Source organism: Pundamilia nyererei, unplaced genomic scaffold, assembly GCF_000239375.1.
Source record: "Pundamilia nyererei isolate P.nyererei 1_Seehausen unplaced genomic scaffold, PunNye1.0 scaffold00081, whole genome shotgun sequence".
NCBI classification, from domain to species: domain Eukaryota; kingdom Metazoa; phylum Chordata; class Actinopteri; order Cichliformes; family Cichlidae; genus Pundamilia; species Pundamilia nyererei.
In genome coordinates this window covers 1798945-1816666 of record NW_005187482.1, presented here as the reverse complement: position 1 = coordinate 1816666, position 17722 = coordinate 1798945, and positions in this window count along the sequence as shown.

Genomic DNA, 17722 nt, shown 5'->3' with positions numbered 1-17722 from the left:
ACAGTATAACAATATTACAGGGAAAATCTCCAAAAGTCAAATGCCAGTCCAAAAATCTTCCTTTCTAATATTTCTTGAAATATATAGCTAATACTTTTTGTCTTTGTATGCTAGTTTGGATTGTAAGCAGCATAGTTGTGTCTCTATTTTAAATAATGGTTCACTTAGACTCTTTCTGTTGAAGCTATGTGGGAAATGGCTCCATTATTTTATTCATGAATGGATAAGGACATCTCTTGAAGTACCTATATAAACTTGAAGTAGCGGTGAAGATGCAGTATGCTGCATAGGGTGATATGAACGGCTTTCAGTGCACAAAAACTGGATCAGAACAACAGTAACAAGGGGTTTTTGAAATGCAACAGATATCTGGCATTTGTCTTATTTTTAATGTAAACTTATTTGTTTTCTTTGATATTGTTTACAATTATAAAGAGGGTTTTTTTAAAATGGCATTTCTGCAGACGTATTTATTTCCTCTTAATTAAAGACCGATGCACAACTTAGAATAGTGATATAATGTGCCACATAGGAGTTGTATATCACAGTGGAACAATGCACTATAAATGCAACATGTTTGTTAGTGTTCTCCTGACACTTGTAGAAAAGCTCTTTAAGTCTGTTTTGATTTAATGGGAACAGCTGTGCACTGTGTTTATTTGGCTGCTTTTTTTTCATGCTGTCTTAATTATTTTTTACCTAATTTTGAGAACGTGCAAGATTGCCAGTCTGAGGAATTTGTACAGGTTTTTACTTTCTTTTTTGTGAAGATGGTGTCTTCTGAACGCAAAATAAAAAAGAATATAAAAAATGTCGTGGCTCGGTCAGCACTGATGACATCTCTTGGACTAATCCTAAATAAATTGGGCAATTTATGTGAATGAAAACAAATAACACAATATTTTCTTTTCAAAATGTCTGAAACTTAGCAGCTGCAAAGTTTAAAAAATAAACACTTGCACTGCAGTCTGATGAACTTGCGCTGTGTTGTGGTAGTCTGGCACCACTAGAGGGAGAGAGCAGGCTCTTGTCTGAAGCCAACTGCCAACCAGTCACAGGAAATCTATGCAATACGAAGCAATAAGGAAATAACAGGAAGCCAAAACACAGGCACTTTGGTGGACAAGAGCGGGGGGATAAAACATCATCCTTATAAAAGCTAAATTACGCTGAGTAGAGTACTTAAAACTTTGAGTCTGCCATAATCACAAACTACCTTGCAACTCAGCATGAAATAAATAGAGGAAGCGGGCGGCTGTTTCAGCTAAATCAAAACCACACAGTGAAGATGGGAAGTAGATAGCATGTGATAGACTAAGATCAAAGCAGATGCTCCTCTTAGTGAGGTGAGCTGCTACAGCTTTCCAATATCCTCAGAACCTGCATCAATTATTCACTCAAAGATGCAGCCAAGGGCTGGCTGAGGAACTGGCCAGCCTGCTCTTAACATCATCAGATTTTAGCCTGGAGCTGATTAAACAGTCCCAAAGAGAAAGCAGGCTGCAGGGCGAAGCCTTGCAAATGGCTTCTACCTGGTCAACTATATTTGCATGCCAAATATAGTTGACCAGGGCCTTTTTGAATAAAGGACCAGAGCAAAAACCACAGTGGATATGAATCCTTGCAACGAGATATGACTGTCACTATCATCACTATCGTGCTCTGTGGGCGACAGATACACACAAAAGAACACGCCTGCTGTGTGATGATGGCGCGTTAATGAGGGTCTCGTTGCCTTCCTTCATCACATGTTGCCTTTTAGTGGCTGTAGAAGCATCCTGTATGTTAATGACATGCAGTGCTGGCACGTTGTTGTCTTCAGGGAGTCCACGCTGTGCACAGAGAGCAGCAGCTGCACTGGCGTGCACTAACCTGCATCCGCTTGGTATTTGTTCACACGTACACACCCTGTTTGTGAGATAATGATATTCATGCTATTGGAGTGTGAAGTGCTGTGCAGGGTGATCGCTCTCATGCATTTGGGAGACACTTGTCTGAAAAGGGGGTTGATTTGTGAATATCTTTAGGGGAAAATAAAGGGTGTGTCTCTTAGTGCCAGCTGCTTTCCTGGGTGGCTCGAGAGGGCTGGCAGCAGTGGTGTGCTATACTGCAGATTTTGATATTGATCAGATAACAAATAAATGGCGCCGGTGTTGCCGATACCATTACCGATGATTTTTACTCATAAAGACAGCTTATGTACAGGAGAGCAGTGCGCCATGATTTATGAGATGAGGTTTATTTTTCAAAACAAAGGACAAATGTGCAAATTCTGAGCCTACATGTTGCTGCTCAGTACCGCCGAGTCATGTGACTGCACCACAACTAAAAAAAGCAGAGCAGGGAGGAGAGGGCAGCGCAAAGTGTGCCAGCAGGAGAGGAGTGGTGTTTGCACAGACATGTCTCCTTCTGAAATTAGAGGAGACAAATAAGCTAAAGCATCGATCATGTTGTGATGATATCGATCTAATACCAATACCGGTGTTGGTATCGATACTATCGACATTTGGATCAATCCGTCCAACCCCTAACTTGCAGGCGGTTCAGGCATCCCAGAAATATCATCACACCAAACCCTAACCCCATAACCCTAACCACAACCCATTTTTGTTTGTTTTTTCCACATTGGAAATCTATGACATCATAACAACATGACTGGTGACTTGCACTGCTGAACCTGGACCAACATTAATTATAATGACACAGGGACGACACCAACACTGGGATGCATCAGATACACTCGAGATTCAGACCTCTGTGCAATCTGACTGGTACATGCTGGAATATGTGAAACACAATTAGAGCATGCCTGTATCTGCTGCTTGTTAAATAACTAATGTGTTGTGTAAGAGTTTTGCAAAAAAGGTAGCAGACTCTTGACCAGCGGCCAGATTTGTTTGGTTTTTGTTGATGGGGGGGCTTGACTGAGCGCCAGCCCCTTTTGTGCTGCAGCCGCCCCAGCTGGACTGCGGGCTGTGTGGACAAAAAAACAATGAGGTAAATAACACGGGAACTGTGCAGCAGGGTACACGGCCCTGCCTCTTCCTGTCTCCGGTGCCGCACACCACCGCCTTCCTCTCTTTGTTGCACCCGGTTAACCATGCCAATACGTCCGTCAGCATCAACTTAGCAGGCATCGAACGCACCCGAGTCCCTGCCTTCTTCCTGGTCTCCTTCCATTCAGTTGCATTCTTTATTGACGCGACAAAATTCACACATTTCTACAGTATGTGGCTGTAATCTTCATCTGTCATTTGAATAAACAAAACAAAAAAGCAACTAACTAATCTTGCAGGATTTCTTGTTGGTGTGAGACAACACAACACACCCTCTTCAAACACACAAATCTGAGGTCAATCCACTTTGCAGGAAGAGAAACAAAGCTTCCACTGGACATCTGATCGAGAGGGATAAAGGGCGATAACAGGTTTTCATGCAAGCAGGTGATCGGCGTAGTGTCATACATCGAGTCGTACATTTCCGCCCTGAGCTCAGGCGAGAAACACAAGCCTGAATAAATCTCACCTCTGGAAAAGGTGAGATTTATTCAGCACTTGGAAAAGGAAGAGCACACCACAGGCTGGACATGAAAAGAAGCCTATCTTAGAACAGACCAGCACACAAAAGCCTGGCTCATGCAGACAGGAGGCAGGCGGCTGCTGGGAGCTAAGCAGCAGAGGCAGCAGCAGCAGACAGGCAGACAGACAGACAGGCGGCATGCCCACCCAGACTGTGTCTGATGAAAAGCTCTGTTCTGGTGAAGAGCACGCTGCACAAGAAACAAAAGCTTTTCAGGGAATGAAACAATGCCCTCCGGTATCTGTTTGTGACTTGAGAGAAAACGTGCAACTTTAACCAAAAGCCAGACACACTCTACGCTCTGCTCTTTAGTTGCCTTTTCCTTTCCCGCTGGCTGCCTCACCCTTTTCAATTAGTGTCATCCAATTTGAGATTTGTTCGCTCCAACTGGGACAGGCTGACGCGACGGGCAGGTGGGCATTTGGGATCTGGCTGGTGGAAATGTGACTTTGAGGACAAAAGAATGTTCAAGACCTTCCGGAAAAAACAAAAGAAATGTAATTTCAATTTGGAAACGCCTTGTGGGAGATGAACCTGTTAAGGAGAAACATGAAAAATATTCCAGATATTACAATCAACAGGTCTGAAATGCACTGAAGGTTTTTGAATTCTTGATGCAACAGTAGCACCGAGGGCAGACAATGCAGGCAACTTGATGCATGGGGTGCAGCAGTAATGTGTGTGTGTGTGAGAGAGAGAGAGAGCGTGCATGAGTGTGTGTGTTCAGTCGAGCATGGAGAATGGAAGAAAAGGGTCTGAGGGGCCTAGAGGGAGGGCAACAGACAGCCACGAGAAACTCGGACAAGAGAGTAGGGTGACTTGCAAGAGGTGACATCATCCTTTATTTGAATAATCCCCCAGCCTGGGAGGTGATTGGCTCCTCTTAGAGAAAGCAGAGCTCCTCTGCTGCTATTCACCCTTTTCAATTTCAGTATGGCGCGCTGTCCTGGTGAATGCTGCCTTCAAGGACTCATAGCGAGCTCCTGTTTCTGAGGACGAAAAGAAAGACGTACTGGGAGTGTAAGTTCCTCTTTTCCCTCAGTGAACATGTGGTGTCGGGATCTGCTAGATGTTGCCATGCAACACAGAAAGACCCAGACTCACAGAACGATAGAGACTAGTACTTTTTTTTAACATGATGCAGTTTCCAATTGATCTTCTTCTTCTTTCAGCTGTTCCCTTTATGGGTTGTCACAGTGAAGCATCTATATCACTAGCAACCTCCTATGAAGTTTTCCTCTTTTCTTCCTGCCTGGGAGATCCATCTTCAACATCCTGACTTTGTCTCCAAACTGCTCAACAAGAGCTGTCTCTGCGATGTACTCATTTCTAATCCTGACTATGATGCTCACTCCCAGGGAAGATCTCACTATCTTCAGGTCTGCCACCTCCAAGTCGTCCTTCTGTCTTTGTATCAGTACCACCGTCTCCAAACCACTCATCATACCAGGTCTCACTACCACTCACTCACTTTTAAACTTCTCCTTTGACTCTTGCTGCTATTCTTCTGTCACAAATCACCCCCGACACTCATCTCCAACTGCTCCACCCTGCCTGGACTCTCTTCTTCACCTCTCTTGTGCGCGGTCCATTGTCTTGGATTGATTCCAGGTATTTAAACTCACCTATGCTCACTATCTCTACTCCTTGCAGCTTCACCTTTCCGTCCATCTCCCTCTCATTCACACACATGTATTCTGTCTGGATCCTACCGCCTTTCATCCTTCTTCTCTCCAGTCCAAACCTCCACCTGTCCAGGCTCTCTACCACCTGTTTCGTGTGTTTCACCATGCTTATTTCTCAATAAATGTGGAATTATACAGTTTCAGTGCTAAGAGCAGGCGTGACATGTCTTCTGTGGGTCTGTGGGAGTTTTGTTAATTCTGTTTGATTACTTTATATCTCATCAACATCATTACAGGAAATCGTTTATTTTTTTTGCTTTGCATTTGTTTGCTCTTGAAATAGTCAATCCTCATAATCAAACAATTTAAAGTTTCAAATAATAAAGCCAATATATGTATCAATAATCCCTGTGAGACAACGTGTCAGCCTTCAGTGTCTTTTAAATTCTCAGTTTTAGACAGGCCTTATCTGCTCATGACTCTTTATGATGTCATAGAGAGCGAGTAATCCTAATATGGTCATCTCAGGCAGGCCTCACCCACCTGCTTGTTCAAACCTACTTTTTAACATGAATCTAAAACTCTTTTTCAGACTGAACTCAAAAGGGATGCCAAGTATAAGAAAAACTGGGTTTATTATCAGATAACCGCATGGTTGCATGGTGGTGCAGTGGTTAACACTGATGCCTCACAGCAAGGTCCTGGGATGGAGTCCTTTCTCTGTGGAGTTCTCCCCTGTGTCAGCATTGACCGGTGAACGGATGGATGGACAGGCTGTCACCTACCTTGTGACAGCTAGGGCAGGCTCCCTGAGGAGGATGGCTGTAATTATGTTGATCTAGTTATCAAAGAATAAAAACATGGAGTTAAAAATGAGCATAACAAGTAAAATAACATAAACTAGCTCACTTGGGCTGAATCTATGGTTTGATAATGTCCTAGGATTATCTTGAAATTTTAAAATAATAATAATAATAATAATAGTGATAATAATAATAATACGTGTTTATTATTTATTTATTTATTTGGTGATGCTTGTGGATTTTGTTTGTTACCCATCGTCAAAAATGGTCTACCTGCTAACCTGCTGCAAACTGAAGCTTTATGTAGTTTATTGTTCTTCGAGACATGTAAATGGTATTCATTTTATTAAGTAGCATTAACTGACGGTAAAACGGCAAAAAACGAAACAAAAATTCAACGATCCCTTCACATTATCAGTATCGGTCAAATATTACGAATTGCTATAGATTTACTTACAGATTTACTTAATTTTTTATAGCGGGTCTCTCATACGGAAACCTTTCCCAATTCCTACTTTTTCCAGGGGTACCTGAAGGCGGCGTCAGCCTTCTCCTCAGCCTGTCCATCCATCCGTTCACCGGTCTACTATCGTGTGTGTGTGAGAGGAGCAAAGCCTCATTCTCCTCCTTTCTTCCTTTCAGGGAACGCGCATCACTTGTGAAAAACGACGCTTGAGACCTAGAAGTTTTTTTTGTCTGACGTCTCGGCTCTATTTGCTCAGCTCTCCCGCCCCTCATTCCCGGTTTCGTTTTTAATTCCCATCCTCACTTTCTGTCGTTATTTTTTGCCGGACTCGAGGATCCAGTCTGGGTGTACCGGCTAACACTTGGGCGTAGCTGGAGAGGATTTTGCTAGCTCGTCGCTGCACTAACCGGTAAGGTCGAGATTTCTTTAGCTTTAGCTAGCATGCTATTGTCAGTCAATAAGTCATATTTAGCTAATTAAAAGCCACAATTTAAAATGATTTTCTGCCGTCCGTTACGGAGTGTCTGCTCTGCTTACTGTGTTATTACTCGTGTTTTTTATATTAACGCTAAGCAGCGCAGTGGAATCCGGCTTGCTCTTTGTGTGACTGGATTTGCGTCGGAAATAAACAAACGGGTTTGTTTTAGTGTCACTTGATCATTTTTGAGGGCGAGCCGCTCCGTTTCAGTCACTTTGATTCCCGTGCAAAGGGGCTTGATGGGGCGGTGGCAGGCTGCATGGTAGCTTCAAGTGCTCATAGGACCTGTTAGACCAAAGCTAAAAAAAAGGGGAAAAGAAGCTAAATGCCTTTAAATCCACGCTATTGTTTATTTTCATAGTGTTTCCTCTCGCTGTGTGACTGTTTATCCACCTTTTTAACCTCTAAACTTTCTCTTCTTCTGACCTCTCCTTCCTTCTCCATCCTCCATCGCGGTTGCCCATTGTTCTGTGATGAGCCAACTAGTGTGAGTTGCTGAGCAATGTTTCAGCCGTCTCAGTGGGGGGAAAGAAGCTGGCAGATATCGTGCTAATAAATTTGCAGCTTTCGTTTTAACTCTACAGACCAACTTTGGGCCTATTTGGAGCATGTTAAAGCAAATCTCTGCGCAGATCCTGCAGGGAGAGTGTAAATCTCAGAGAGAGTTTGTGCACAGTCTCATGCTGGCATGTAATCAGAGGTGATTAATGTCACCACCATCACCACCACCTCGTCTCCAAAAAGTGATCAGCTATTGTGGCATAAGGCTGGAGGGGCTCCCTCGCTGATTCCTTTTTTTTGTTTGGGGGGGTGAGTGAGTGCAGCAAGACAGATTAAGCTCCCTCTCTGCTGAACAATAGGGAGGAGAAAACACTGACAGTTCCCAAAGCCTTGCCAAGAGCGTTTAATAAACTGCAAACATGCAAGCATTAAAAATCTTTATCCTCAGCCTACAAGTGTATTCTTTTCCCCCAGCGGTGGCTCAGACAAGGGACATAAATTGTCTTGAGCTCTGTGGCCTTGGTGGGCACGGCTTGGTCAAATAATGAGCAGCGATCGACCGTGAGGAAACGCCATCCCAGGGCAACTAATACGGACACTTTTCAGGCTTGGGGTTTGGAGACCCTCCAGGACTCTTAAGTCAGGGGGTGGGCTAAGCCATCCGTGAGTCTGCCGCCCCCCCTTGTTCTCTCTCTGGTGCGTGGATGAGAGAATGGCTGACTCATGGAGTCAGTGGGATGAGGCAGGCAAATGGAGGACAGACATGCAGCCTAATGCAATCATGTGAAATTAAATTTATCTGCCATTGAAAACCACACTCAGCTTTATGAAGTTATTTAAGATGTTTCAGAAAGATTATTACTTGGAGGGTGGAGATTAATGCCAGAGGCATTGTGTTTGTGTGTGTGTGTGTGTGTGTGTGTGTGGAGGGAGATTTTTCAGAAGCTAAACAATAAAACCGATCATTGTAATTAGGAAAAATCTGATGGAGTTATCTACTTTCTTTCTAGTTGTATCTTCTCTGTCTTTGTTTGTATTGCATCTTTTAGAAAATTAGCATTTATCCCTCTGTCTTTTGTCTACTTTTGGAGCTGGAATCAAGGGTGTGGGTGTCTACAGTGTTAGCGGTGCACGAGGACTAAGCGTCGCTGTCTCAAATAGTCTCCCATAGCCCGCACCGCTACTACTACTATGTGTCCACTAAATGAAATGAAGAGTTGCTTCAGATTTGTACTTAATCACTTTAAAATAAACCTGACCAAAGTTTTAAATGATAAAATCACCATATGTAACACTAATCACAATGTCTCAGACTGTTTTTTTCTACTCTCGGCTTTGTATGATGTCAGTGAGAGCAGGTAGTCCTAATATGGTCATGCTCAGGCAAATAAACCACGCCCATCTTATGTTTTGCCAGGTGCAGCCAATCAAAAGACATCTGCATTTAAGATAGTGGGAAGATGGCTAAAAGAGCTTTTTTCAGACAGTGGATGAACTAAATAAATAAAAATAAATAAAGCAAAATAAATTTGAACTGTGAATGAGCATACTTATACTAGAGCCCCGTTAACAGGAACCATGTGGTAATGAGATTCATTAGCTAACTTAATGGTTGTAGCTCATATCTTTTAAAGAAGGATGTTATAAATGCTTTCTTAGGTCTTGCAGATTCACTGAGAGAAACTGTGCAGTAATTGTTTCTCTCCCCCTGCATTTGTCTGTGCAAAACATACCTAAAATATCTGAAATATGCATACCTGTTTTAGTTTTTTCAAAGAAAAGCTCTTTCATCAGAATTTGTTTCAAGGCAATTTAAATTCTAATGACCTATTTTGCCCTAAGCTGGCCTCTCGACCCATGCCTCGGTCTTGAGAGGGGGAGATGGTTGTTGCATTAATAGACCTGTGTGCCAGCTCGCCCTTAGTCAAAGGCCTGGTGTTGGTGGGTGTGTGACTCAGAATGACACCCCCCCAGCTCTGAACTTCTCAGCAGTGACAAGGACAAAACTGGCCCTCTGGTCATCGAGCTTTTTTCAGCCTGAACCCATGGCCCTTGCACTTTATGGCCTCATTAGAAATTACCACTATCGCCCCACAGCTCTCTTTTAATCCATGGCAACAGCTGCACAATAGCTTCTTGTTTGGAGATTATCAAAACACCAACAGAAACAGTATGTTTGGCTGCATTTCCTTTTGTTTGCTGGCTGATTGAGGTTTGAGGAAACCGCCACGGGCACCGCATTGAATTTTCACAGTGAGGACAAAGAAGAGATAAACTTTGCTGTCGTCTGGCTGCTCTAGCCTTGATAGCAGCCTTGGTTGGTGGCGTCGCAGTTGTCAGGGCATGCAGTTGGCAACTGGCGACGTGGTTTTGAGACTGTATTTGCCAGCAGCTGCAGTAATTTGCTGTGTTTGGGCTCTCTGAATTCCTCTGGTGGGAGGCTGGATAATGGACATGGTTCACAGCCCTGTTGCTAGGCTTCAAGACCAGATTTGTCATTGCACATTGTGTTTGTGGCGCCTTGTTTTTTTTTTTTTTTTGCGTTTTGGTGCAATCTGGTCACCGATATAGTTAAAAAAATTGGTCCAGACTGATGGTTGCTCTATCCTTAGTCATCCAATCTCCTCTAACAATTTTGGCTCTGAGATAATGGAGTCAATGTCGTCGTCCATACATCGCCATTGCCGTGTGTTTGTGGCTAAACTGGTCAAGATTATATTAGTGTCTAGCCAGCCTACCCTCACCGCAGGCGCAACAGGAATGATAGGCATTTGGGCCTGACACTGGTGCTTACCATAAGCAGCTGTAACAGCCAATTTATTTCTCAGTCATATCAGTTTACCCTGTTGACATAAATCTTGCTTTGCCTTTTTCATTCTGTGCTCTAACATAAATCACCAACTTCCTATGAATTGCTCAAATAAGTGTCTCTGTCCTGGACAGATGTGCCGTTTTAAGGCCAGATGTGTGCTTCTCAGAAGGATGTATTTTGTAGGTGCAGATCAGCCTGACCATGCAACCTGTCTGCCATCCTGCAAGAGATCAGATTCCATCTGGAACGTGCCACGTTCCACTTAAAACGTGACGGCATAATCCTCTTAAGGACAGAGACGTTCCGGTTGTACATTGCGTGCGGATGTCCGTGTCCCCCCTCTGTGAATCTCAAGAGAGCACCAGAGCCTCTTGGGCAGCAGCGTTTCTGCCCTTCTCTCCAGATGCCTCGGTTCTGGTCTCTTCCCCTGTCTCTGTATCTGCTCTATCTGGTGTCATTGATCCAAGCCACCAGCTGGTCCTGGGCTGGCCTGATCTCATTTACCCCCTGAGAGGAGCTTGTTTGTGGGCAGACGGCCCATTATGGAGATGATCCAGCAGCTCTTCAAGTTACAAATTAGCTTTAGATTCTCTGTTAGGTCCCCCGTCTCTCTCTGTGTCTTTCTTTTCTTTTTTTTTTTTTTTTTTAAAAGCTGTCCTCTCTAAAACCATGTCATCAACATCTCTCTTATCTCCCAGGGGGAAGCGCTAACAGCATCAGAGGAACCTGCCTCACTAATGCACTTCCTCTGTCTGTTTCTGTCTCCTTCACTGCCCTGGCCATCTGTGGAGTTGCCTGCTTGGCTCCCCACTTTCTCCTGTGCGATCGATATCCACACAGTGGAGCTCTGCGCTGCCCTGCTGGTTGCCCCTGCAGGCGGTGGAGCTTAGCCAGACTGGAGTAGGGCCTTCGCCATTGGGGCCGTTGTTTGTAGTTGGGCTCTGTCTCCACCCTTATTGTTGTGGGGCTGATTGCCCCTCTAGCCTTGGCTCCACACAGTGTTGTCTACTTTCTGGGACATACTACGGCCCCTTTAACTGCTTCATATTCCTTCCTTGTTCTTTCTTGCCTGCCTTCCTTGCCCCTCTCTCTGTTTCTGTGGACAGTTTGTGGACAGTTGAAGCTAACTGTTCAAGATTAGCATCTCTCTTTGTCCAGGGTTAATGAGCTCTGTCATGTGTTAATCTTCCTGTCCCCAGGGTGCTGAGTTTCCCTGTACCACACCACACTATGAGAACCAAAGGCTTCAAGTGTTTGCATACTGTGTATATGTTTTATCTCTTTTCTTTGGTGTGGGTGGGGTTTTTTACTATACAGCATGGACATATTGTGCGCATTATTATTCTTTACCCTTTGCTTTAAAATTGTTCAGTAGTTGTTATTATTATTTTTTTATCACATTTACAACATTAACAAAATATTTTTATAGGCTTGTAAACTCTTAATTCAGTTGCTCACTTGATGACATTGTAAAATCTTAGTGCCCCTGAAGAGTCCTAAGGATTAGTGCCAGCCTTTCTGATCACATGTTTCTGTGATCCAGGTGACTGTCACACAATCTGCTGCTCCCTCTCAGCCAAGAAAAGTAGAAAAAAGACTTGCAGGGTATTTCTCATGCCTCACTTTGTCTCACTGAGCAGCCCAGGGAACAACTGGAAATCATTCGGTAGGAATGACTATACTATACACCATTAAGGAGTTCACTTGACAAGGAGCAAAGAAGGCGGTAGATGTTTATGTTCGCTTTGGTCGTGCCATCTATAAGAGGTAGGTCTGGAGAACTGATGGCATCCACGTCCTTAAAATATTTCTCTTTTAATCGTATTTCCATCCATTTGGGTACATTTTCCATGTGATGTCTGGGAGAAAAATGCTAGATATTTTAATGCCTAGCAAGGGTGTAAACATCATCAAAGGAAAGTGGAACGTAAAGATGCCAGGCTACAACATAAATCAGACTTAAGGTAGTAGAGTACACGACTCTTAGATCAAAAGGAAAATGCATAATAGTGCTCTCTTGGATCTTGTGTGCACACAGGAAAAGAGTAAGAGTGCTGCCATGAAATGCTAATGAAAGTCAGCAACTTGTAGCAGGTACAAGGGAACTAAATGTTGGAGATGTTAAGTGGGTCAAATTTGAAGCACTTACCACTGACAGCAAAGGATATAAATTTGTTCTGTGACAGGTTGGTAAATAGAATAAAGGGTTACAGAGCCTGTAATGTCCACAACCAGCTGGACAGTCACAATCAAAACACATATAATGTGATCTAGTTTTGGAGTTTTGGGAATACAAAAAATGTTAAAAGAAGAGAGGAGTTAAAAAAGAAACAAAGTTGCATTATCAGCCAGATTTCTCACTTTGCAGAAGACTTTTTTGGAAGCTCACTGTGTCTCCCTCCTCCCGTTTGGCTGTCTCCTCACTCTGTCTCTCTCTCCCTGCTCACTCATCCCTCCCACGGTCTGTGGGGAATGCCATGGAGAGCGGCAGGCTTTGTTTGCACTTTATTTGTGTGTGGGACAGAGGCGGTTTTCCTGACCTCATGTTGGGGGTGTTTGAGGGGGGAGGGGAGGGGGGGGAGAAAGCTGCGATTAGCATTAAGGTAGCGGCGCCACTCACAGCCATCTAGCTGGATTTATCGGCGTGTCACGCAGCCACTACATCGCATACCTATCAGTTTATTTCCTTCATCCTTATGCACATCCTCATCATGCACATGGGGATTTGTTTGGTATTAATCAGTCTCTTATCTCATGGGTGAGCTGCCAGCCATTATGTTCAGTGCTGAAGCTGCGGAAGAGGCAGTCACATGCAACAAAACCAGCCCACTAAGTGGCACAGGCGTGAGTCTGTGGCTGCAGCGATGAAGTGATATAAACTTTAACTTCCGTGTGCCAACTGAGTTATAGTCATAAAGGATACTATAGAGTACCTGCTAGTGTATAATTAAGGAAATATCTCATCTCTGGGTCTGAATCAGTGACTGATGCTGCTGTTGTTAGTACTCTGCCAAGACGTGGCTGAGAGTTGATGAAACATTCAGCAGTCAGATGTCTCTGATGTGCATCGCTGCCAGCCTCCTCAGCATCATTGCTATGTATTTGCTCTTCTCCATATCTTAAACCCACATTCTGTATCAGGGCTTTATTTGTACACAATTGAATCCCTGTCTTATGAGGACTCAAATAAAGGCTGGTGTGATTTGTATCCCACTAATAAATGAGTTCTTCTACCTCTTATTTTGCATTATTATTATTTTTTTCAACAAAGAAACATATACCAGTGTTACCCACACATATAAGCCCAGATATATTTGCAGATTCACTTTAGTATTTTTCTTGCAAGCAAAAGAATGGCCACGCTCTTTTTTTGAATCTTCATTCGCTTCTACCCAGTAGTTATCCCCTCTTGGCTGAGCAGTCTCTGTTGTGGCGATCCTCTGTGTCATTCAAGGCGCCGCTCCAGATAGTCTCCCGTGGTCAGATTCCAAGTACATTGTCCTGGGCCGCAGGTGGCAGTGGTAGTCCTCAAGAGCTTAGTGGCCACTCCATTAGAGAACCTGCAGCAGGTGGAGAACTTGTTCACGTGTCCCTACACTGAGCTTACCAAGACTGCAGAGCAAAACGGAGACCGCTGTCTCCAGCTGCAGTCCTGGACTGTGGTACACCTGCAGGATCAGAGGCTTACTGGAGAGGCAGCTGATTATTGGAGATTTGTTTTTTCCATATTTGTAGTTTAGAACTACACTCTACTACAGACACAACCTAAGTCTCTTGAACCACTATAACTTTTAATGGTATAAAAAATGTTTTCTAAAAAAGTTTGGAAAAGCTAGAAAGACATTCATGGGTTTTATGGAGGATCATGCAAATATCCATTTCAAAGATAAATCCAGTAAATGGAGCCCAGTGTTCGTGATTGGGGATGGAGAGCTGACTGAGGCTACTTGTTGTAATTTAGACTAGGTTAAATGGACAATCTGAGGCACCGTGCCAGCGTGTGGCATCTTGAATGTGTCATTCTCCCCCCCTTCTTTGTTTTTTCAGAGAGCAGGAGTTATACATAACCGTAATTCCATGCCTACGGTCAACCTCATTCGATAATTTCTGGTCTCAGTCACAAGTAAAGCTGCGTCAAGTCTGCATCAGCCCGCTCACCCATGAGCAGTGAGGCTGCAGGCAAGTTAGCCGTAAATTATTCAAGCAGCTCTGCAGACTTGCGCGCTTTGAAGACAGAAGTTTGGAGCTTTTATGCCACTGAATGTGAAATGCAGAACAGAAGACAACGTTAGATTGACAGCCAAACTGTGTGGCATCATTGAAAATATGAATATGAATTTACTTGATTTTATAAATGCAACAGTAAATCTGCAGTTGGCAGAGGCAGGAGGGGTGTTAAAGAGCACACAGCACTCTCCTTTATCTTGTGTTTATGGAGATAAAAGCAGGTCAAATCCAGGGTCAAAGGCCACCGTATGCTCATTAAAAACTAGCCCTGACCCACCAATGTCCCGTCCTCTCACTGCTCACCACAGCTGCTTTGCTTTGCCACCAAAATCACATTGAGGATTATTTTGGTTAATGTTGAGATCATAATTCACAATAATTTAATAGTTACTAAACATAAAAACTGCAGATTTCATTGATTGTTTTCTAATTTCTCCAAATCTTTGACTAATAGTTCTCTTACCACTCTTTAGGCTGTTCTAAACATAAAGTTAAGTAAGCGGCATAAAGCAAAGATACTGAAATTATATTCATCTTCATAGAGAAAGTAAATGCTAAAAATGAAATAAATTAAAAGATTGATTAATCACATAGATTACAGCTTGAACCATCTATCCTCTTAAAGAGACATCAGTTATGCCTCGAATGATTCCATCAAGCTCAGGCAAGTGCGTGTCAGCGTTAGCAGCGTGCTACATCATCCACACAAGCTCGCTTTTTCTTCTTGCATCTTTTCTTGTGTCTCCCCTACCCCACCCCCACTGCACTCATCACCATCACTGCTTCCTCCCCCCACAATCCCTCCCTTTGACTACTATTTAGAGTACACCCCGAGGAGAGAAGAAGGCTCACAGAATGCATATGTGTGTGTACACAGTTGTGCACTGTGAAAGCAGACTTGTCTTTCCACCACAGCTACTCATACACGCTCTTGGGCAGTTGGTCGGCTTTGGTAAAGGTGGGATGGGGAAGGGGGTGGGTGTGGATGGGGGTGTCACACTTTGATTTTAGTCTTTTTGTGTAGAATAGGCCAAAAGTCTGCAATTAGATGTGAAGGCAGACCACAGTGCTGGAGCACAGTTGACATTCGCTTATCATTTAGCTTATAAGCGACGCTGCATCTTATTAATTTTAATCTGCATAATGAATCAAAGCAACCCTGCTGTGATTAAGAACATCTCTCTCTTTCCCTCTTCAGTCTTTAAGTGTAAGCTGCTGTGTTCCCAATAACCACAGCTGATATATACACACATACACACTGTAGTAGATCGTAGTCGATGGAAAAAAAGCACAAAGATAGGGGTGGGGGGTGCGGTTGAAATACCGGGTTTCCGTTTAACTATGCTGATGACCTGATTATTCACAAATGCCATTTTTGTGTCTAGACAGTCAGAAAAGCTTCGATCCCTCAGCAGAGTTGGATGCCTTCCAGTACTGACAGCTTTGGTCTAAACACTGTAGCGTGGCTGGGATACACGCACAAGTGAGAACACACACATATACGCACACCCTCACACACACGTTTTGTTTATGTCCCAGTGTGGGAATTAGGAAGGGATGATGCCTAGGAGGATGATCTCACCTTGCAGAGCTGGCTGGCCCATCATGAGCTTAAGGCTTATTAAGTGTAATAAAAAAAACAAATAAACAACATAAACAAATATCACAGTTTGCATGAAGGCAAACTTGCAAGAGGCTGGGTGTAGACACAGGAAAATAAAGGCCCCAAAAACGAGATCAGCTTCAAAAACACCAGCTGATAACAGCGTTGGCAACATTCTGTGTTTATATATACACACACTCGCAGTACACAGAAAACTATATGAGGGATTTTGGACTGTAGTAGCTGAACTTTAAACATGGCCATGAATCTGACACAGGGGTTATCACACCGCCTGTATGTGATGGACGGCCAGGGTGGACCCCGCCTCTCGTCCAGTGAATGGTTATCACACAAAGAATGTGAGCTGTGTGTGTGTGAGGGTGACGATGGGAGGGAGGGAAAAAAAGGAGTCCATTTTTGGTCTTTGCTGATTCCACGCTTGAACCAGTGCATTTGTCTTTGTATTTGTGTGGGTTTCTTTTGTTCTCAGTTACTGCGCAGCTCATCATTGAGGCTCGCAGGGAATTCGGTGTAGGACGCCGCTTGGACGCTGCGAGCATATGACCCACTGCAGAGGCCGACAATCACATTTTTACAAAGTCAACAATGCTGAAAACACAGAGGGTGGACATTTAATGTTTGCTGTGAGATAATCACTCAGACATAGAGGGTGGAGATGTATGTTCATCCTCTGTCGGCAGCTGTTAACTTAACTCTTAACCTTTTTTGGTTAACTGTAAAAAAAACAAAACCCCAATAGGACATTTTCAGCTTTCTCTTCATCTGTTTCTGTAATTTTACACATTCATTTCTTACAGCTGAAGTCACCTTTCTTTCATTTCCTGGAGCACTGTTTCTTTTCATGTCGAGAAACTAAGAAACACTGTTGAGATGACATCTTTTTCTTATAATAAGACATCTCAGCTAAATGTGTAGTTAGATTTCTTTACACTGACAGAAAGGGGAGTTCAGCCAGGATGTGGCCCACCGTGTAAAATGGATTTAACATCCCTGCTTCACTGCATATTTGTTTCTTCAGAGGAGCTGTTGTTTCAGCACTGATGAAAAAGGGTCACAAGTGCAACAAGCCAAGCAGCTAAATTAACCCTTTAAAAAGACTCATCCTTGTTTCCTTGTTTAGTCTTTACATTTGAGCATTTGTTGGTTTAAATCTGTTATATTCTAACCCGGTGTGGTCTTCTGCTGCTGTAGCCCATCTGCTTCAAAGCTCGATGTGTTCAGAGATGCTCTTCTGCTCACCTTGTTTATAACAAGTGGTTATTTAAGTTATTGCTGCCTTCCTGTCAGTTCAAAGCAGTCTGTCCATTCTCCTCTGACCTCTGACATCAACGAGGCATTTTTACCCAAAGAACTGCCGGCTGGTTGCTGCAATGTGATTGGATTACTCAGCAGCTGAACAGGTGTACCTAACAAAATCTCCCTTGGGTATATATTGCTATCAATTGTAACGGATGCCTTATTTAGGTAAATAAGAAAAATTAACCTTTTATGTAAACAAAGTTAGACACAGCCAGCAGCTGATCTAACCCACTCTTTGTGAAGGAAGTAGTTCTTCTGCAGCAGATCCCTCGCCCGCACTCGTGTGCTGCTCAGGCCACGGAAGGTCA